Source organism: Orcinus orca, chromosome 19 (genome assembly GCF_937001465.1).
Source record: "Orcinus orca chromosome 19, mOrcOrc1.1, whole genome shotgun sequence".
NCBI classification, from domain to species: Eukaryota; Metazoa; Chordata; class Mammalia; order Artiodactyla; family Delphinidae; genus Orcinus; species Orcinus orca.
In genome coordinates, this window is record NC_064577.1 from 6921518 (window position 1) to 6938798 (window position 17281).

At 46.0% G+C, this 17281-nt stretch overlaps 1 protein-coding gene and 1 long non-coding RNA gene across 5 annotated transcripts in view; one reads left to right on the forward strand and one right to left on the reverse strand.

The window, feature by feature from the left end:
* The window catches only part of LOC125962089 (uncharacterized), a 279527-nt gene extending 276151 nt beyond the window's left edge, over window positions 1-3376 (reverse strand). The window contains exon 1 of the long non-coding RNA XR_007473489.1: window positions 3187-3376. This is a non-coding gene — a long non-coding RNA (uncharacterized LOC125962089). The remainder of the gene's footprint in view (window positions 1-3186) is intronic.
* Window positions 1-17281, forward strand: part of NXN (nucleoredoxin) — a 141548-nt gene that overhangs the window by 88905 nt on the left and 35362 nt on the right. The window lies entirely within an intron of this gene.

Genomic DNA, 17281 nt, shown 5'->3' on the forward strand with positions numbered 1-17281 from the left:
TCCTGGATATTCCTCTCTGCTCATTTACTCCTTCCACAAACACGTGCTGGATGGTGAACCCGGCGCAGGGCCTGTGTGGCACTGGGGCTACCACGGTGTCTGCTCCTGGAGGAGTCTCGGTGTTAGTGGGGACAGGAGAGAAGTGGATTGTGTGATGCGGTGGCACGGAGTACGAGGGAGAGAGCAAGGGTGCGCTCAGTCCTCGCTCTGCTGGCTGGACGAGAGTGTGAGAGAGATGAGGTCAGGGAGATTTCAGAGATTCTTATTAAGTCTGATGAACGAATAGCAGTCAGATAAATGGGACAGGGAAGGGCAATTCAGACAGAGGGAACGGCATATGCAGAGGACAGAGGGTGGGGTGAGTTCAGGGAAGTCCGCGGTACAGTTGCAAATATTGCAATATCCAAGGTACAGTTGCAAAAATAAGATCCAAGTAGACGGCTGGAAAGAGCGATGGGAGCAAAAGTCTTACATGGCAAAGAGTGCAGACTTCATCTTGAAGGTGTCAGAAGGGTTTTAAATAGAAAATGGTTTTAAACAGGTGTTTTAGTAAGGTGACACGGGCTGCAGGTGGCCGCAGTGTAGGAGATGGAGGTAAGGGTTCTCAAAATGGAGGCAGAGACTTGGGGCTACTGCAGAGGCCCAGCCAGGAGACGGTACACAGCAAGCCCCACAGTCTGGCCCAGGACAAAATGCACGTCTCCCGCGGCGCCCCTCAAAATAGCTCCGGCTCCTGGAACTCTGAGGGTCTTTCAAGACTAGGCAGAATCCTCATCCAGGATGTTCACCTAACATTTTGACATATTCTGCGTATCCTTTGCAAGTTAATTGACTGCTAATACATCTGTTTAAACTTGAGTCTCCCACATTAAGCTATTTTTCTCTCTTTTTTTTAAAGATTTATTTATTTTATTTATTTTTGGCTGCGTCGGGCTTAGTTGCTGGCACACGAGATCTTCGTTGAGGCATGCAGGATCTTTGGCTGCGGTGCGCGGGCTTCTCTCTAGTTGTGGCGTGCAGGTTTTCTCTTCTCTAGTTGTGGCATGCAGGCTCCAGGGCATGTGGGCTCTGTAGTTGTGGTGCGCAGGCTCCAGGGTACACCGGCTCTCTAGTTGAGGCGTGTGAGCTCAGTAGTTGTGGCGCATGGGCTTAGTTGCCCTGCGGCATGTGGGATCTTACTTCCCCGACTAGGGATCGAACCTGCGTCCCCTGCATTGGAAGGCAGATTCTTTACCACTGGACCGCCAGGGAAGTCCCAGCTATTTTTCTCTTAATCACAAATTTGGGTGTATCAAGAGGACCAAACTGCTGTTCTCCCAGGCTTTGAGAAAAAGCCATTAGTGTCTTTTAGCTACATAGTTTTACTGAATTTTTCTTTCAACAAAGGGAGGGTATATTTTTGAAGCTGTGCATGCCCTACCCTGAACACAGTTTAAGGGACTGGAAAGAATTCCCTGGAGAAGCCAGGGAACTTGCTGACCAAGCTGGCATCATTTTTCTTTCCTGTAAAATGTTTCCACTCAAGTGTTCTGACTCCAGCCTGAGGCTGGCACCAGCTGAGCGTTTGCAGCAAAGAAGTATTTGAATGTTGGCCTTACCCTGACCCATGTTCAAATCATTTGTCTCACCAAGAGTATGTATTTTGAGATAGTAAACTAGATTAGCTCATATCCAGCAGTTTAATTGCTGATTCAGTTAAAAAGTCTTTACTTGATGGGGCCTGGCCTGAGATGTAGTAACCTCTGAGGCTGCCAGGACTTTTCTAAAAGAAGAGGCCTTCTCCCTTTTTCTTTCTTTTTTTTTTTTTAATTAATTAATTTATTTATTTTTGGCTGCGTTGGGTCTTTGTTGCTGTGCACGGGCTTTCTCTAGTTGCAGCGAGCGGGGGCTACTCTTCATTGCGGTGTGCAGGCTTCTCATTGCGGTGGCTTCTCTTGAGAGCACAGGCTCTCGGCACGTCGGCTTCAGTAGTTGTGGCATGCGGGCTCAGTAATTGTGGCTCACGGGCTGTAGAGCGCAGGCTCAGTAGTTGTGGCGCACGGCGTTAGTTGCTCTGTGGCATGTGGGATCTTCCCGGACCAGGGCTCGAACCCGTGTCCCCAGCGTTGGCAGGCAGATTCTTAACCACTGCGCCACCAGGGAAGCCCCTCCCTTTTTCTTAAATTATAGAAGTAGAACTGCATGCACATGGTTAAACCTTCTAAGCTGTACTGAAGGATAAAACAGAGGTATAATTTGATAACCACACATCCCCCTAAAATATGAATATATATGTATAATACATCCTTCTCAATGCTTTTCTAAACACACATATATGTATGCATAATGTCTATCTTATTTACAAAAAACCCTTGATTTGTAAAAAACTTAATTCTGGAGGCTTCCCTGGTGGCGCAGTGGTTGGGAGTCTGCCTGCCGATGCAGGGGACACGGGTTCGTGCCCCGATCCATGAAGATCCCACATGCCACGGAGCAGCTGGGCCTGTGAGCCATGGCCGCTGAGCCTGCGCATCCGGAGCCTGTGCTCCGCAACGGGAGAGGCCACAGCAGTGAGAGGCCCGCGTACCACAAAAAAAAAAAAACAAAAAAAACCTTAATTCTGTATCTTGACAATCTTTTCCTTTCAGCACATGCTGACTTGCTTCAATCTTTGAAATCCTAGCATTGTATTCCATTGAATGAATATAGCATGATTTACTTGCCCAGGCCTCTATAAAGAATGTTTCTCCTCTCCCCTAGTCTTTTGATATTTCAAATAACACTATGATAAACATTCTTGCACATACATTTTTGCACACTCATGCGTGTGTATCTGTAGGATAAACTTGTAGAATTGGGATTGCTAGGCCAAAGGATGTGTACATTGTCAACTTGGAGAAATAACACGGATCTATCTAATTTAGCACTCCCCAACATTTGCACATTCAAGAACCAACAATTTGAAGAACCGTAGTTTAGATTCCTTGACAAGGAAATGGGTTAAGACTTATTCTCTCCATTCCCAATAGTACAATGAATGCCCATCATCTACCCCTCATTCTTTCTTTTTTTTATAAATTTCTTTCTTTCTTTCTTTATTGTATTTTTGGCTGCACTGGGTCTTTGTTGCTGCACGCGGGCTTTCTCTAGTTGCCGCGAGCAGGCGCTACTCTTCGTTGCGGTGTGCAGGCTTGTCATTATCGTGACTTCTTGTTGCAGAGCACGGGCTCTAGGCGCGTGGGCTTCAGTAGTTGTGGCACATGGGCTCAGTAGTTGTGGCTCATGGGCTCTAGAGCACAGGCTCAGTAGTTGTGGTGTATGGGCTTAGTTGCTCCACAGCATGTGGGATCTTCCCGGACCAGGGATCGAACCCATGTCCCCTGCATTGGCAAGCAGATTCTCAACCACTGCACCACCAGGGAAGTCCTACCCCTCATTCTTTTATAAAGAAGACACCTTTGTGCCCCCCCCCCCGCTTTTAGTATCACTTTAGACTCATGGATTTTTCAAAAATGCTGTAGTTCATTAACTGCATAATTGTTTTTAGTACTCTAATTATGCCGAACTCGGTAAATGAGATCCTTTTCAAGATGGCTCTTGGGTCCTTTTAACATGCCCCCAACGTTCTATGAGTATCTCCTTGCTTTTCTGACACAGCAAAGTGCTCAAGCTCAAATTGCCCTTTCCTTGGCCCAGTCTTGGAATCAGCTGTTTCTCTAAGAAGCCCTGTTTCCATTTAGTGCAGAAATGGTATTTAGAAACCAAACTCTGGGCATAAATTGTGCTTATTGCTAGGGTTGTCATTGCTTCCAGATACTTTCAGTAGACAGAACTAAGAAATTTAATTTTTTGTTTTTTCATCTTGAGCTCACAGTGATATGTTCAATTTAGAACCAGTATCACAGGGTACTTCCTTGCTGTCCCCATTGCATATTTACATCCCTCACGTCATACAGTGAGATCCTTGTTTACAGATTGACAACACTGATATCATGGCCAACAATAAACCTATTAAGTAAAGTTCAGGATTTCTTTTTCTTTTTTTTTGCCCGCACCGCATGGCATGTGGGTTAGTTCCCCGACCCCGGATCGAACCTGCGCCCCCTGCATTGGAATCGTGGAGTCTTAACCACTGGACTGCCAGGGAAGTCCCTCTTTTTCTTTTTAAGTTTAGCACCATTTATTAAATGAGTTCAGCTGCTGATGTAGATCTTTTCAGTGCTTTTTGTCCTTTGGCTACATCCAAATAAGGGTGAGCGGGCAGAAAACTTGCATGACTTCACTTTTTTGTGCAGATAATATAATTATCATAACAGTTAGGCTCATGTATATCTGTTCATATTCAACTTTAGGATTGGCTTTTTCCCTCATACATTTTTAAAATTTTATTGTTTTAGTACATAAAATATTTTATGGTACAAAAGCCAAAACTGTATAAAACGATATACTAAGAAAAACCTCACTTCTACCTCCAGAAGTAACCATTTTCATTAGTTTCTGTCTTCCTGATTGTGAAAGCAACCAACACCTGTCTGTATTAGGACCTGTTCTTTATACACACACAGGAATGGTCTGAGGTGCTGGTTTTCAGGGCCAGCCATAACCAGAGAAAACAAGTTAGAAACAGTGAGGTGTGGCATTCCCTATCTTACCTCGCTCTGTTAATTTGCTTAGTTTTGTCTATTGCTTGGTAATCTGTGCAAAAGGCAAAGCTCTCCGTGGGAGGATAATTAACGGGTGACTGGAGGCCCTGTGGTGCAGGCCTTTCAAGTAGAATGAAGATGTCTGAGTTTGGTTTTGATGGTCCGTTTAATCGCCTTTGACAGGGGTGGAACTGACTCGGTATCCCCAGAGCAGATCTGGGATCCGTGAAACAGATTCTGACTAAGCAGATAAGTTGCTTCTCTGGTGGGCCTTTTAGTGCAGCTGTTGTTTTTTCACTTGAGTAATTTGGGCTTCCCTTTCCTTTTCATATAATATTATCTAGTTTTAATCCCCTCCTGCATAATAGTTGCTGGGAACACATTTTTTCTTTAGAATAAACATTTTGGGGAAGTTAACTTTTCACATTTGTTGTTGTTGTTCCTTACTTGACATTAAGGAGCTTTTATAAGCAATTAAAACTAGGAGAAAACCCAAACCAAAAATTCCCCTAAACTCCAAATGACCTCAGTAGGAATCTCTTCCAGTGTATCTGGTCTTAGCTCCTCAGTAAGTTTAGGGAGTGATTCTTTGTCCCACTTCCAAATGACAACTGTGAACTATGGGTAAATGTGGATAAACACTCTAATAGATTCCGTTAAACATGGTTTTGGGGGGAGACTTAGAAGAGTTAATCTGAAAACTAGAGCTGGACAGGAAACTGGATCTGAAAGCATTTCCTGGAACGATTCGGTCCTTTTCTCAAACGGTGAATGTTCTTGGTCAAGAAACTCTCTGAGATGGTAGAGGTGGGATGGCCTTTGAGCCAGATCCTTCCAACATTAAATCGTTTTGTCAGTTCTCCCTTGGATGATGAAGCCCATTTTGATCATATCAGGGTGCTCAGAGTACAGTAAATAAACTCTGAAAAGTGACCACTGCCTGTTCTTGGCTAGAATGGGATAGAAAGGGGAGTATGAGGTTTTCACTGGTGTTTTCCAAATCTCAGTCATTCCAATACCACCATTGTGGTTTTGTCATGTCAGGATACCAGTTGTATTACCATTTGCTTCATATTTTTCTTTAAATATACTCACTTTAAAATTTTAGATTTATATCATTATTAAAAAGGGAGATGAGCCAGTGCTGGAAAAATGTTAATCACTTATTGACATCAAACTAAGACTTTCCCCTAAAGTAATTTCCAGTACTGAAAGAAAATTGAAAAAAGGAATAACATTTTGATTCAGTATTATTTATTGGGGAATACTTGTGTCACCTAAGGAAAGACCTCCATTAGGTATAGGTAAGGAATTTCACTTAGAGAAACATTGCCCAATGCCATATTTTGACTGCTCTGGTTGTATTTGGGAAGGTGGCAACCATTGATACAGATAGCTTCTATGCTCAACGTTTAAAAATGTCCTTTAAAACTAAGCGTCTCACAGTAGTTTGGCATATGTCTTAAAAAGACAGACAAACAAAAAACCCTTATTTCAGATCAAGGCACTGAGGTTTCCTCTAGAAACAGAATACATGCATGCATATTCTAATCCATGTTTCAAAAAAGTTGACTTATAAGGAAGCATAAACTTTGGCAGGATAAAATAAAGGTGGAGCAAAATAAGATAAACATGGAAATAAGGTAGAAATAAAATAGGAAAAATAAGGAAGGAGAGGACAAAATAGAATTAGCAGTAAGACTAAAAATTCGTATCATGGTGACCTGTACACCTGCCACATAGAAACATAAAATTTTGCATGAACTTCCTAATGGCCAGTGAGGAAAGGGAAATTGTGTCTATTCCACAATCCCCAATATCTGTAAGATAAAAATAAAACCAACTGCTTAAGAAAAACATGAGCATTTCTTCTAGGAACCTCATAGAGAGGAATTTGTGTGGTCTGTTGCCTTCAACAATATCTTATTGTAAGTGTATAGTTTTTATAAGATAACTGTTGATAGATAGACTCTGATGGCCAAAGAAATGAAAAAGGTAGTGTCTTCTACCAGAGAGAAGTTCAGTAAAACTGCTTCTGAGAGCAGTCAGTATGAAGTTCAGCTCCCCGCCACTCTGCTGTGAAGTAGACACGTACTTCAGGTCATCTGCAAGTGTATTCTGCAAGCATTCTTCCCGGAATGTGGAGAGAGTGAACTCAGGAAAATGGCGATGAGTTTAATATTGTACTTCCCGGACAAGCCTGGACCATGGGTGAGCTGAGGTTAGGTTGGTGCCCTCCTGAGAAAGCCAAGGAGCCCAGTAAGAACAGGCTGGAAGGCCATCCCACACTGGGCTTCACCGAGGGAAGATGACTGGAGAGGGTGGGGTAGGGAAAGAACTCCTCTTGGAAATTCATGTGCATCTGCTCTAGGACCCAGATAGACGGGGGAGTGATTGAATTCCCACGTTCCACCCAATATGGTGTTTTGAGACTGAACGAAGTTTAAAGTGTGTAAAACCGTTCAATCACCTTGGCCAAGGACAGCTCTCCACAGATACCTCACAGACGACCTGGCTTTGATCCTGGTTCCTGGGGAAGTCTTGGTGATGGTACCCAAAGGAAGCTGCGTGTCACATGGGACTGTTACTTAATTTACAAATCAACTAAAAGCTGGCAAGTGTCTTCCAAAAATAACAGCTTTAGCTTTTGAATAGTTCTGACAACAGTGAATTAGCAAAGTCATGTGTCCATCGGAGATGAGAAACTGGCATTACAGATGGTAGAAGAAGGCTTCTGCGCTTTTGTTCTGGAGATGGCATGTACCCGGCTCATCCGAAAGTGCTATCACTTATTAGATCACTAAGAACAAGTTGCAGGGAATTCTCTGATGGTCCAGTGGTTACGACTCTGAGCTTACACTGCCTACAGCGTGGGTTCCATCCCTGGTCAGGGAACTAAGATCCCGCAAGCTGTGGTGCGGCCAAAAAAGAACAAGTTGCAAAGAAGAGAAGGAAGCCAGAATGAATGGAAACCTGTTCTAATCTGGTGAAACTGCTCCCCCAGGAAACATTTCTGATAGTGACTCTTGAACTATTACAGTACAGGTTCTAAATGAGCCTCCATAGCCCAGAGTTGAGTTCACGCCCTTGGCCTATGACCTTTTTCCTGTCTGAAGAAGCAGAGACCCCTCAAAGCCACAGATAATCTGATGTTTCTGGTAGATTTCTCCACAGAATGGTAAAAGGTATAACAGGGGTGTGAGGTAGCCTGCCCCTCGTATAAAATATCGGCCTGAGAAACCCTGACTTATTAAGCAAAGTAACTAATCGGTACTCTGTGTTGTCTCGTTTGCCGGGGATGAGTCAGTCTCACTTTACTGCGGGTGATATGGCTGGGCCTTCTAGAATAATTAGCTTAGGTTTACCTTGGTCCAGGTGAACTTGGCCATCCAGATGGCAGGGCAGGCTCAGCCATGGAAATTGGAGTTTCTAGTGAAAGACAAGTGCTTAGCACTACCAGTGGAGCCAAGCTTGAAGACCCGGTAGGATCCCAGCCTAGAGCACATGCTCCACAACGACTTAAGATTCTTCTCTTGCTGGATCACATCCAGTTAGAATCCCAGAGGTAAAGACCACAGTGAGAAAGCTTTCCTGAGGGGTTTAGTGTTTGTTTTGTGCCTACAAATGCCTTGACTTTCAAATGTCTGCCTCCTCTTATGTAGGGTTTTAGGCCTTTTCTTTCTTCAGCCATCATGGAAAAGAATTTTGGCAGATGCAAGGCTAGATTGGACCCCCTTATCTCCATCTCCCCTCGGGGACTGCTGTCGAGTAGCTTGTCTCATATGACAGGAATCGTTTTCTGCTGGTTTTGATTGAGTTCTCTGGCACAGGGGATAGGATTTGTTGTAGCACATTCATTCCCCTTGCCAAGGTACACAGCGTCTTTAGACTTAGAGGCTTGTTTTATGATTTCTCCCCCCTAAACTTAATTTATTCTATATATCCCATGGCAGAACTAAACACTTGTGGGTATTTGGCTGCCAGAACTGGAGGTGGATCTGATGGGGCCGTGTCTATACTTGTTGAAGAATGAGATGGTTGCTTCCTTCTGGGGCATATTTTCAGAGAGAGTTGTGCTAATTCAAACAAAACTTTTCAGCAAACTTATTCATGAATAGAACTTACGGGATAAATTGATTCTAGGGGAGCAGTCCATTTTTTGTTAGCCTTAGGGAAGGTATTTTGGATTGCATAGAAAGTGATGCCCTTCCTCTGCCTGTAACCTTGGGCATAGCTGTCTTGTTAGGACATGGTGGGACCCAGGAGACGCAAGGGCTGAGAAGAGCAGGGGCCACTGTGTGAAGGCTTTCAGCCGCTCCTATTACTATATGTCAGTGTATGAAAAATTTTTAACTTTTAAAACTCTACTCGGGCGAGCAGATGGAATCATTTAAAAGATCTCAGCAACAGGCCCCCCCCTTCCCAGGACCTGCTATGACTTTCAAGGATCTGAAAAACCTTAGTGAGAAGAGTGAGGTAGGGTGGGAAATGAGAATTGGAAACAGGGATTCCAGATTCGTTCATTTAATCAACAAATATTTTTAGTGTGTGCCTACTCTGTGCCAGGAACAATGCTGGACGCTGGGGGCTCCATGGTCAGCCCTGCCCTCACGGAGCTCTGCAGGCCAGCTGGGAAGATAGACATGATTCGACAAGCCACACAAAATAGATAATGAAAATCGGGGCTATGAAGGAAGTGCACCAGGGCTTGGACGTATCATGGGGAACCTGGTCTAGACTTGTTGGGGGGGGTGAGAGGGGCCACTGGGCTCCCCTGAGGAAGTGATGTTTGATCCAAGATCCCCAGGATGAATAAGAAATAACCGGGGAAGTTGGAGGGCAGTACAGGCAGAGGGACTCAAACTTCAGTGGGCATAAGTGTTACCTGGGAGCGTCCTTAAAAGTTACGTGTTTGCATCTCATCCCCAGAGAGTCAGACTCAGTGGTTCAGAGGTGGGGCCCCCAAACCTATATCACCCCAGGGGATTCTGATGCAGGTCATCTGGGGAAATACCGTGTTAAACGTTGGGGGACGCTCTTTCCCTCCAATGTGCAATGTTTGCTAAACTCCAGGCCTCCTTCATAAGGGTGGATGCACTTAGGTTTGGCATGAGTGTAACCCCAAGTGTTCAGGGGAACCTTGCCAGCTTCCTGGTCGGGGTGAGTTTTATGAGGTTCCTTGACGGAGACGTCACTGGCCATGGCTGAGGCGGGTTCTCCCTGCTAGGGCCTGTGGGAAGAAGTCATCGTGATGCTCCCAGATGGCAGGAAAGCTCAGACCGAGCCAGCAGGGTTTCCTCCTGACGAAGAGCTTTCTGGAGACTCTGGGGCCTCGGCTGGCATGCAGGGGTAAGCCGAGCCCACCGGATTCTCATCCCCCTTCTCGCTGCTACCTCCGCTGGCACTGGACCTGAGGAATTTGAGGTGGCAGGGCTCTTACTGGGATCGGAGCCGTTGGTTAAACTATATCATGTTTTTTTCCATTCTCTATTTCAAGTCTCTGGTTGTATCAGGAGGAAGTCTTGATGTGCACCCCTTCTTTAAAGCTCTGGAACACTTGCTCGTCTCCTTTTCAACAGAGAAAGCAGACCTCAGAGCCCTTTGCAGGCAACAGGGGCCAGGTCCAATTTAATAATCGTTTGGCCTTCGTTCTTTTTATTTTGACTCTTACCCTGTATTTATGGTAAGCGGTACTGGTTTTCTGTTTACAGCAGCAATATCAAATTTCCTTTCAAAATAAAAATATTTTTTTCCTTACATAAAAGGCTTATTTAAAGCAAACTAAGTAAATAAGAGAGTTAGGGATACAAACTGTAAACGATATATGTGAACAACTGAATTTGGGAAGTATGGGCCTGGAAGGAGCCATCTGGATTTTCCATCTCGTTTAATCCTCACAGCAACCCTGTGAGGCAAGAACAGTCAGAGAAGTGAGCTAACCTGGCCGGCCTGGCCGACTTCCCTCTGCTCTCTCAGCCTGCCCTTCGTGGTGACTGGGGGACACGGGGAACTACACACTCTTCTGTGACCCTCAGCTCCCCTGCTTGCGCTGTCCCCTGCTCTCTGGGCCTTTTCCTGCTGTCTGTAGCCAGAGCTGCTCTCAGAGGAGCTGGGCCTCACCCTTTGTCCTGGCCTCCTTCGCTTCAGCCCGGGGAGCACGGGGTCTTCTTTGTTGCGAGCAAAGAACAGAGCTCGAGGGCACGGGAACCCGGTCTCTTGACTGAATTTGCCTGTTCTTGGACGCAGATGATTCTCTGGGTGGTCTGGAGCCCCGTCTGAAACTTGTTGACATTTAACAGTTCGGTTCTGCTAAAGGTCGACAGGATTATTGTGCTCTTGAAAGTGGTCTGCATGTCCCAGAAAGTCCGCACTCCTGGGGAATCAATTTGTGTGTGGTTTCTATTCAGAAGGCCTCAGCAGTTTACGTTTCCTAAGCAAGTGATTAGTGGCATATTCAAGGTCTGGTTCACTGGGACATTTACGTCCTGGAGGAGAAAGACAGCCCAGTCACAACCTCAGAAACTTTACACACTCTGTCCATTTTGGTTCTGCGGCACCGGTGGCTTCTGGAATTGGCCCACAAGAAGGTACTTGGCCTGGGAGTGTCCACAGAGGGCCGCCCCTCACTGAGCTGGATTTGGAGAATGAAAGTTGGTAAAGACTTGCTGTGTCTGCTCCTGAATGCCACACGTGCTGTTACACCTGCGGAATGTAGACTATATGGGGGTGTGGGGGGGTTTAAAAGTAGCCACTCATCTTATCTGTAGAGGAAACCCTCAGGCTTCCTTCAACCTCCTGACTTATCTCAGGGCAGTGTCTCCTGGAGCCAAAGAGAATGAAGAACCTTCCTGGCGGGAGAGCCACCCTCTCCTTGGGAACTAAAAAAATATAAATAAATATTTTCAATTAAAAACATACTTCATTGTATGTAACTTGTTGCTTTTCCCAAAGGAAAAATAAATTTATATACTTCAATTAAAAATAATAAAATAAATTTTTTAAAAATAAAGAGATCTGCAAAGATATAAAAAAAAAAAACCACCAAAAAAAGGCCTCTTCTCTGCAAGTTTGTGACAGTTTGACCACCATGGCCACCTTCCCTTAGACCCACAAGTCAGAGAGGCAGGCCAGTTTTTCTCCCATCTGCATGTAGTATTTTAGGCTCGTGTGTAAGGAGTACTGTATTTTAAGTTGGTGGCTGGCAGAGAGCAGAGGCCCTGGTACTGATTTGCTGTGTCATCGTAGGTGAGTCATCTTGCTCCCATCTCTGCATCCCTGGCACAGGGAGGAGTTTCCTCCCCAGGGTCCCAGGATCCTGTGGGGGCAACAGAAGAGGTTTAGATGAGAAAGAGATTGGAAAGGGTTAAGAGCATAATGTAATTTTGCTTTTCTTTCTCCGGGCTTTGGAGCGGTGAGGACTCCGTGGTATACAGGGGCCCTCCGAGCACGCATATCCCCACATCTGTCTTAGTTAGGAGTTGTTTACAAAGAACAGAAATTTGCTCAAGCTGGCATCAGTAGGTTGGGGGAGGCTCTCAGAATACAGTTGTTAATCACACGGGCATCCAGATTCAGGAAGTAGGGTTCAGCTTGGATGCGGCGGGACCAGGATGGGATTTCAGAAACGGGTGTCTCTCCCTGCCGTGTAGTTTCTCTCATTTGCTTCTCGGTCCCTGACTCTCTAGTGTCTGTCTTCCTCGCTGTCCCGTCTGTTTGTTTGGGAGGATAGGGGGCTGTAGGACTGTGTCATTTCCTTCTTGTCCCTGGTCCAGCAAGGCTACTCCTGTCTCCATTTTACATGAGATTTCGTCCCCACCTCCACTGTCGCCTAATCAGTACTTCACCTTTTTCACATCCCTGCCACACTTAGAAAATGATCGTTGTGTGTCTTCTGGGATAAAGGGACAGGGCAGGTTGTCACCAGAGGCCTAGGACTTGGGGGGTGGGGTGGAGACCCAGCTGCCCCAAGGGCTGAGAGGATCAGTATGGCGCCCTCCTTTAACCTCTTTATAGGTCACTGGTTGGGGAGCCCTGCCCTGCCTTTACTGAACTGAACTTTGTATTCAATTTCTAAGTTCCCAGGAGAGAGTAGAATTGGTCTCAGATCAAGTGTCCACAGGTTGGTCTCAGATCAAGTGTCCACGCTTGCTGCAGTCACCTGTGGCCTGAGGCCGGCACCCGGGGAGCAGACATGTCCCCAGGGTCCTCACGATGGGGACGATGGGGGTGTGTGGGGGGCAGGGACTGGCATCCCAGGTGGAGCATCCAAATAGCGAGCAGGCTCCTCTCCTCCCTTGAAGGTGGGGACCTTTGTCCTCAAGCTCTATGGTCCCACGACATCTGGCACAAATACTTGGTAGGTTTTGGACACTCACTTAATGTCTATCGTTGAATGAGCGCCGAGGCCCGTGCGGGGTGGAGGCCTAATGTTCTGCCGAGCGTGACACTTGACATCTCTGTAAACTCAGCCACTTGCCCACCCCCTGTGTCACATTGTGTGACGCTGCTTTGACCCCATTTCTCCAGGACATCTCGCAACCAGCCGGGGCCTTCATGCCGTTTTCCTCTTTCTTGTTACCCTCTGAAGTCTCAAACCGAGAGCCTTTAACCAACGGGGCAGGCCGCCTGTATTTTTTCTCAGAATGAGGCATTTGGAACCAATTGTGTGGTGGCCTCTTAGAGTTAGCTGTTTAGAAGTTAAACAACACACACTAATACTGCATTGTAAAAATGTCTTTCCGGCCAATGTCTTGGACTTCTGTGTTTCTGTGGAAACACCCATCTAAATTTCCTGCTTGAGTTTTGTCCTTAATGGTCAGACATTAACTTGGCAAATACTCCTGTTTTCTAAAATGCGGCTGCAGTTAAAGCAAGCAGCAGCAGTACCTTTCGGGGGTAAGAAATCAACATTCAGTCACTGGAAATAAATTGGTAGTGGTTGACGTCCTGCTGAGAGTGACAGAGACCCTTGGTTTAATTAATAATTTCATCTCAGTTCCTTCACTTGCCCTGTTTTATAACAGCTTTATTTAGCAGAAAGAGAGATGGAAACGGATCTTTCTTTGTAAGAATGGGGGGATGTAGTACTTTGTTCTGCACTGACTCCCATATTTATTTCTATATTGGGTATGTAGCTCTTTCTTACTTATTCTACATGAGTCACTTGGACACATAAATTCAAGGACATATGTTTGCAGCTCTCACACATCTGTCTTGAATTTCATCTTTTCCACCCCGTCTTCTGCTTTCCAAACAATTTACCTCCCTCTTTCTCTCTCCCTGCTGTTATTTATTTCATTGTGCCGTGGAACCCTTTCATTTCAAGAGCTGGCGGAGGGCAACAATGCAGGCCACACAATCCATTTCTACATAAAGGCATCTTGGAGCATGGCGAGCATAGCTTCTTCGTATAGGATGCGATTCCTTTTGCTGGGGACACTGCTGGTCCAGAGCACGTAGCAGCATGGCTGACCCTGGTTTCAGAGCTCTGGAGGAGCCTGGCTTGCTGGGTTCCCAGCGAGGTAATGTTCCCATCATGGACCAATCCAGTCCAATTTATGGCTGACCTTCATGTGCCCGGCTCCGTGCAGAAAGGGCCCTTATGACTATCCTCTTTGATCTTTTTTTCCAGACTGAGAATTTCTCACATCATTGTAAATGTTTCCTTTCCTCCCCTTGTCATTTGGCTGGGGCTCCGTGGGGACTTCCTGAAGCAGGAAAGTGGTAACAAGGGGTTTAACTGGGCACTCAGAAAGTTCTGCCAAGAAACAGAGCTTTCTGTGAAGCCAGGGCAAAAAAAAAAAAAAACTTGATGAAATAACAGGTAGGAAATTGAAAGAAGTACTCTGCTGATGGCCTCACGGTGGAGCAGGTATGGGTGGTGCTGAAATGATAAACATCGCTGAAATTCTCACAAACCATACTTCCGGCCCCTATTTTCATTTGGAGAGAGGACATGGAAATGCTCACCCCGCTGACTTGTAATTTACAGCATTTGGGTTAGGAGGTGTTACGCAATCGCATTCCTAATCTACTGGAAGCTGCAGAAAGTTTTGAGCCTATTTGCCTGATTTGTTTTTTGGATAAGAACTTATTTAGTAGCTGTTTAGGAACCATGATGAATGTGTGAGAACGAAATACCAGCTTGCTTATTTTTCATGCCGCATCTGTAGAGTCAAATGTGAGAAGCTAGTAAACATACTTTCTTGGCCTGAACATCACCATCGTCGTCGTCGTTGTCATCATCATCGTCATCATGATGTATTGAATACCTACCAGGTGCACAGCACTGAAGATGCAAAAGCAGCGTAAGATTTAGTCTCCTGGAGGGACTCATCAGATGGAGGAGACACAAGGTGGTTTTGAGCCCTGGAAGGATGAGCACAGTAGGATTCTAGAAGGGTGGAATTCTCTTTTGCTATTGACTTGCTGGATCACGTCACATCCTTAAATTCCCTTGTTCCCATAGTTTGTGAAATCTCCCTCTTTCTCATTGGATCTTTTCACTGTGGTTCCTTGGCCCTAGGGGTTCTATCGTGTGCAGTAAGTCCATGCTGGACATGTCATTCAAGTGCTGAGTCTGAGAGTTAGTGGAAAATCAGAGCTTGGAGCTCCAAGGTCATGGAGAACTGAGGAGGCTGGGGGAGCTCTGTTGTCCTCCCTCAGGAACCTGCACTAACACCGTCTCCTGGGGGAAGGTCTGTTTTCAGATGAAGAAGTTTTCTTAGTATGGATTTTAATTGTATTTATTTAGCCACACCATGCGCGGTTTGCAGTATCTTAGTTCCCCGACCAGGAATCAAACCCATGCCCCTTGCAGTGGAAGCGCAGAGTCCTAACCACTGGACCGCCAGGGAAGTCCCTGGGTTTTTATTTTTTTTAATTTAAATGAAAACAAAACCTTGCTGGCATTTTTTTTTTTTTTTTTCGCAGAAGTCCCTTTATCAGCTATAGCCAGTTCCCAAATTTGATGGCCTTACATTTTATATTGAACTGTGAGGGATGGATTGGTTGGGGCCGGGGTGGGGGCGGGCAGGGGGGAGTGGGTATGAATTGACGGCATCTACCATTTTCTGGCTCGGGAGGGGGGAACGTGGGAGATACCACTACTTTGACAAGCAACTCCCTCCAGCAGAATCCCCAACTCTGCAAGGAACGGCAGCCTTCCTTCCCCACAGTCCTTATTCCTTGGGTTCCTGTCTTCCCTTTTTGTTTTGTTTTAACCTTATGGGCCCTATAAAAACCGGGTGTGCAGACCCTCAGAATTTATTTCTCTTTGGTATGAACTTAAACATTCTGGGTTGAACTTGTATGGTGACACGTCTCTCAAAGGAGGTGGCAGACCCAAGATCCCAGTGTTCCAGTAAAAACACACTGCTCAGGGTGAATGTGGGCAAACTTTCCCGATAATATCAGCAGAGGGATCCACAATGGCACAAGCCACAGAAACCCTATCCCCCCCAGAAGTGAGTGCCTTGGGAGCTGCGACGTGGTCTCTCCAATTCCAGAGTGGTTCTGGCTCCTTGTCCTCTCTCCTCTGAAAACTCCCAATCCTTTCTTTAGTTCTTCTTTCTTTCTTTCTTTTTTTTTTTTTTTTTTGCGGTACGCGGGCCTCTCACTGTTGTGGCCTCTCCCGTTGCGGAGCACAGGCTCAGCGACCATGGCTTACGGGCCCAGCCGCTCAGCGGCATGTGGGATCTTCCCGGACCGGGGCGCGAACCCGCGTCCCCTGCATCGGCCATCCCCCATATGCCCCCTTGATGGCATATGTTATTACTAGCCACCCGCTTACTGTTCCAAGCCACTCTGCCCAGTAGAGGCTTTTATACCAGATGGGGCTCTAGGAAATCCCTCTGTCAGCTTGTGAAAACTGCAGCACAGGGAAACAGAGCAGCCTCTCCTCTGTCTTTGGTGACGGCCAGAAAGAACTTGGCAGCCATATGTCCCTTTGTGATCCCAGCAACTGCTCATCTCCTGGCCTGTTGACTCATTAGGACAGGAAGTTGTGTGGCACAGTCAACGAACCTCTTTAATTGGAGTTGCAAATGGGACCAGGTTCCAAATATTTGGAGAACAGGACTCTCCAAGCCCGAGGTGAGGGATTAAGAAATATTTTGCATTTTAGCACTTTTGAAAGGGTAAGAAGAAAACATTTACGTTTTTTGTCTTTATATTTGTGGGCATTATTTCTTATCTCATTAATTTTTTCTTGTTGTTGATTGAAGCCAGTCCGAAGGTGCAGTTTTCTGAAAGGACCTTTAGTAGCAAAGTTGCCTGGTGAGTGACTCCCAGGAAGGAAGGAGGGAAAGCGGACGGAGGCCGTGGCCTCCGTGTCTTAGAACATGTCGGCTCCTTCTGGACTGCTGGTTGCAGACGGGATGCAGCTGCGTTCATAGGAACCCACTGTGGCTTTGTCACCAGAGTCGCAAAGCTGCAGCCCACTGCCAGTGCTGGCAGCCAGGCCCAGGCCTCCTAGCCACATGAAACACCACTTTTTAATGTTCAAGCTTCTCGTGTCCACTAGCATGGACACCATCCGTCCCTTTCATCTCAGGTGGTCGTGGTTAGAATTAGTGGCCATTTCTTAGTTGTTCTGCCGCATCCCTGTTAGCAGGAGGGAGCATCCGTGGGCTGGATGCTGGTCTGGAAAGTATCTGCAT